At 49.3% G+C, this 5476-nt stretch overlaps 1 protein-coding gene across 1 annotated transcript in view; it reads right to left on the bottom strand.

Moving 5' to 3' along the window:
- HIVEP3 (human immunodeficiency virus type I enhancer binding protein 3) overlaps positions 1–5476 on the bottom strand; it is a 270521-nt gene that overhangs the window by 89512 nt on the left and 175533 nt on the right. The window contains exon 4 of the mRNA XM_027899286.1: positions 3093–3187. The gene's annotated coding sequence lies outside the window, so the exon portion shown is untranslated. The remainder of the gene's footprint in view (positions 1–3092; positions 3188–5476) is intronic.

Here is a 5476-nt window from a genome sequence, read left to right as displayed (position 1 = left end):
CAGGAGCAGCTGAGGGAGCTGGGGGGGCTCAGCCTGGAGAAAAGGAGGCTCAGGGGGGACCTTCTGGCTCTGCAATCCCTGACAGGAGGGGGGAGCCGGGGGGGGTCGGGCTCTGCTCCCAGGGAACAGGGACAGGAGGAGAGGGAACGGCCTCCAGCTGTGCCAGGGGAGGGGCAGGTGGGACATCAGCAGGAATTTCTTGCTGGAAAGGGTGGTCAGGGAGTGGCACAGCTGCCCAGGGCAGGGGTGGAGTCCCCACCCCTGGGAGTGTTCGGAAAACTTGTGGATGTGACACTTTATGATACGGATTCGGGGGGGGGGGGGGGTTAAAGGTTGAACTTGATGATCCTGGAGGGTTTTTCCAACCTTTATGATTCTCTGATTCTGTGACAACAGGAAGGTTTGGAAGTGCTGAGGAGCAGGCTTGCAGAGGCCTCTCTCAGGGCACGTGGCTGCAGCTCGTGGCTCCTCATCAACCCTTCCCACTTCCCAGTGCCGGGGCCAAAACATCCCCACAGCCCATCCCACAGGGAAAACCTCCCGCTCCCTCACACTTGTAAAACTCCAAGCCATCTTCCTCGTCTCTGACTGAAGCTTTCCAAGGAGTAAATGTGCAAGGGGAGAGGGGAGGGACGAGGCTGCTGGAAAATTCCCCCCCCACCCCGTTTGACAGATCTTGCTCCATCTGGGCACGCACAGATGCAATGCTGGGCAGATTTGTTTGGTGAAAATGTGAACAGCTTTTCTGAGATGGAAAACAGTGAGGGAAAGATGCAGTAAAAAAAAAAAAAAAAAAAGTGCTGGGAAAAGTCAGTGGCATATGCAAGTGAGGGAAAAAAAAAATTTAAAAAAAATGCAGCTTTTTGGTGAGACACCCAAGTGGAAAATTACAGGAGGATTGTTCCAGAGGGAGGAAGCCACGTGTGGGATGGGACAAGGATGCTTTGGTCATGCCAGAAGATCGGGGGCAAAACCAGAGGGGAGATTTGGCACAATTCTCAAATAAAAAAAAGAAGCTTTGAGCAGAAACATGTTTGAAGACATCAGCACCAAGGGAGCTGGGTCACCTGCAGATGGACAATATGGGAAAGGGGGCAGGAGATGGATTTACCAACAACAAAAGATGGAAGAGGAGATGGAGAACTAATGGCTGGCTCTAAATGCTGGGGGCAGCATAATTCTCCCTAAAAGCCCAACCAGCTTTACACACTTACACATGATTTACACATTGCACCAGGTGAAAGAACTCAACAATATTACTAAAACTCATAAAAGCCCTAAACTCCTTAGATGTGTTTTTATTTCAGATAAATAAAAGCCAGAAATTTTAATTAATCCTAATTAATCTGATTAGGATTATTGCAGCGCTAAGAATCATTTACTGGCACCACATGCTTTTCTTCCCCTCTCTCCAAAGAGAATTCCCTTTGTGCACCTCCTTTTAACACCACCATGGTTAGAGAGCTCATCCAAATGGAATTCCATTATGGCTGGGAGAGATTTCATGCACTCAGAGTAATGCAGTGAAAAAATACAGAATCATTCACATTATGAGCCCTCTGCAGGGATATTTAAGGCTTTTCCCCTCCAAGTAAATCAGTTTGATGTGGGTAAAGCCCTTGAAAATATCAAAAGGCAAGTCTTTGCTCACAGAACTTTGTTTCTAAAATTCTTGTAAGTTTGGGAAAGGCACAGAGGGAATCAGCATTTCCCACCTGGGGTCACTGCAGGAGCCTCACACAACATCGACCTCCCGTGCCTCAGTTTCCCCCTTTGCAACGTGAGAACAGAGCTGGAAATCCCAATTCCCTCTCGCTCCTCCGAAGTGAAAGACAAGGAGAAATTACTTTCCCTGATTAAGCTGAAATTTCCAGAGCCAGTGGATGCCACAGAGAGGATGAGGCTTGAACCAGGAGCTGTTCTGACAGACACATGGAGGTGCAGCCACCCACAAAGCCCAGCTTTGTGCTCCTCCTGAGAGACAAACAAGAGACTAATTGTCTGAGCTGAGGCTGAGAACTGCTTTGCACCTGATTCCCTTTGGGGGGTCCAGGCACAGGTTTGGTTTTCATTTCTTACTTGTTAAACCCCAGCAGTCCCAGGGACACAAACAGTGGCTGTCCATGCATTTGTGGTCTCTGCCCCTTTGCCTTATAAATACAGGCTCGGGCTGTGAAGGTTTATTCATCAGACTCCCTGGAAAATCATAAATCCTGGAATATCACCCCCTTTCCATCTCCACCAAAATGAACCTGTGTGCTGGTCCAACCATACAGACACACAGTGTTTGAGCCACAGGGCAGAAATCCAAGGGAAGGGCAAGGACCATCTGCTTGGCCACGGATCTGCTGCCACCCAGCAGGTCCAGCACATCCCACCACCCCCCACAGCTGCCCCCTGGGTTTGTAAGTCATGGCACAAACTGTGTTTGCATTTCTTCCCTCCAGATCTCAGCCACAAACACTCTTTAGGGAACAAGGATTTGCCAGCAGGTGAGAATGGCAGGTGGGTTTTTCAGGGAGGGAATAGTTGACTTTCCCACCCCCTGCCACAGGCAGGGACACCTTCCACCGGCCCAGGGTGCTCCAACCTGGCCTTGGACACTTCCAGGGATCCAGGGGCAGCCACAGCTTCTCTGGGCAACCTGTGCCAGGGCCTGCCCACCCTCCCAGGGAAGGATTTCTCCCTACTATCCAAGCAACACCAAAGCACAGCTTCTGTTCTTTCCAACCCTGCATAAAACCCATCTTGTTCAGGCACTGATGTGACAAATAAACTTATTTCTCATTACAGCTGTTCCAAGGGGCTGATGAAATCTCTTGCTTTGGGATACAAATCTCATCAGCCCAAGGAACTGCTTTGCCTTTTGTACCTTTTGCAAAGCAAATGCAGCATTTTAGGATGTGCCAGAGTGTGAACACAGACTCAGCATCACAGAATGTCCTGAGCTGGAAGGCACCCAAAAGGATCATCAAGTCCAACTCCAATTCCCAAAGGGAAAGGCCTGTTGAGGGGGTGACCAAGACACCCAAGCTGCTGCACAGTTCAACACATTTAAAACTGATTTGAAGGATGGAACATAACATGCTTACTGAAATTGCTGCTGACACCAGGCTGGGACAGGCTGCAAGTACTTCAGAGGCCAGGATTAGGATTCAAAATGGTCTTGATAAATTGTAGAAATGGTCTGGAAAAAGAAAAAGGAAAAAGACAATTCAGGAATGGAAGGTGAACAGTGGTAAGACAGGAATAACCAATGAGAGGCTCACGAGGGAAATAAATATCAGCTCACAGTGGTTAATTATTTTTGAAAAAGCCCTCTAAGCTCATCAAGTCCAACAACCAACCCAGCACCACCACCACCACCACGGTGACCACTAAGCCATGTCCCCAGGTGCCACATCCACGTGGCTCTTGAACACCCCCAGGGATGGTGGCTCTTCCAGGGTGGGGGCTCCTCATCTGGGCTGAAGAGCAAAGACATCAGGGAGGCACCACCACGGTCTTCAAACCCCTCAAGAGGGCAACAATAGAGAGGAATAAACTGTCTTCTAGACTTGCCAAGGGTAGCACAAGGTGTGATAGTCTTGAATTGCACCAAGGGAACACAGGTCAGACACTGGGAAGTTTTTCCTGACTGAAGAAAGCACTGAGATAGAAAGTCAAGGGCAGCTGTGGATTCCTCAACATCTGGATCAGAGAAGTCAAGGCACAGTCCACCAGGAAAAGGCATGGAGAGGTGGCTTTACCCTGAACTCTTAATTTTCTTTGTTTCCAAGGGTAAAAAAATGCTTAGGAAGCAACCCAGTGACTGCCCAGATAAACTTACACAACCCAACTGTTAATTAATTAACCACATTATGACATCTGAGGCCGTGGCCCATCCACCACCTCACCCTGGCAGGCAGTGGGATCTCTCTACACACACCAGGTGGGAGGAAGAAGTGTTATTATACCAATATTGTGGAGAAGAAACAGAGACTTGAAGAGTCCAAGCCACATTCCAGTGTCATACAGAAGGTCTGCATCAATGGCAGAGGAGCCCTGTCCTGTGGGGTCACCCCAAAATGCCCCTTCTAATTCTAATTAGAGAAAAATTAAAGTATATCCAACACAGGCCTCAATCCAATATCTGCAGGTGTCCTGCATGTGACAGCACACGACAGGATCTCAAAACACGTTTATTTTTGCCCAAATGTGCCTTCCCACAGAGCAGGCAAAATCTTCATTTGCAGGTGAACGACTGCACTGATTTCTCATCACCTGCCCAGAATCTCGATGGGGCTGCAGGGCAGGGCTTTGATGGCTCAGGAGGGAAGGCAAATATTTTTAGCAATTTTCCTGGAGTGCAAAAATAGATTTATCACAACCCTCTCTCCCAGCCTGGCAGGTGCAGCAGAGGCTGCAACAGCCCCTCATCTGGGCTGGCAAAGGGGGGGGTCTCTGCTCTGGAGCCAGGCTGGGAGAGCTGGGGGGGTTCCCCTGGAGAAGAGAAGGATCCAGGGACACCTGAGAGCCCCTGGCAGGGCCTAAAGGGGCTCCAGGAGAGCTGGAGAGGGACTGGGGACAAGGGATGGAGGGACAGGACACAGGGAATGGCTTCCCACTGCCAGAGGGCAGAGATAGATGGGAGATTGGGAAGGAATTGCTGTCTGGGAGGGTGGGCAGGCCCTGGCACAGGTTGCCCAGAGAAGCTGTGGCTGCCCCTGGAATCCCTGGAAGTGTCCCAGGCCAGGTTGGAGCACCCTGGGCTAGTGGAAGGTGGTTGGAACAAGATGATCCTGAAGTTTCCTTCCAACCCAACCCATTCCACGATTCCCTGATCATCAGTGCCCTCACTGCCACCTGGCTGTACATAATCAGGGAAAATTCAGTGCCAGAACAGGCATTAGAGATGCTTTTAACAGAAGTGAATTTCCATTTTAATAGGAAAAATAAAAAATAATTAATCAAGAGAACATTTCCCAAGCACACAGTGATGCTCCCAGTGAAAGCTGCCCTGGCTGCAGCACAGAATTGCTGTTGCATCACTGCTCTGCTGCTGAGGGTTCTCCAGGGCATCTCTAATCACAAAGAGCAGCTGAAACTCCAATGGGAATAAACACTGCCCTTGCTGATGCATAAACATCCAAACAGATTTCCTTGGCACTGGCTCTGAGAAGCTGAAGCTCCAGCCTTTACCCCAGTTAGGTTTGGAATCATCCTGTGAAGTGGCAAAGACTTCTACTGATAAGCTACATCACTTTTAACTGGGAGGCGTCTGCTCCTTGTGGGTTTGGAACAAAGAATATCAGGTTAAAAGGGAAAAAAAAGTGAAAAAAAAAAGAGCAGTCCAGGCACTTGGGATGAAGTGAGTGTTCTCAGCCTCCCCAGCACGGCTGCAGAACTTCTACCTCCAGGCAGTGACCCTTTGAAAGCAGCTGAATTCAAGTTAAAAATTCATATCTCAGCCACAGATACGAATTCCCCCGAAATT

This window comes from Empidonax traillii, unplaced genomic scaffold (genome assembly GCF_003031625.1).
Source record: "Empidonax traillii isolate 1590-97213 ecotype Southwest subspecies unplaced genomic scaffold, ASM303162v1 scaffold654:size409090, whole genome shotgun sequence".
Taxonomy (NCBI): Eukaryota; Metazoa; Chordata; class Aves; order Passeriformes; family Tyrannidae; genus Empidonax; species Empidonax traillii.
Note: the sequence above shows the minus strand (reverse complement) of the source record. Positions and strands in the feature narration are given on the sequence as shown.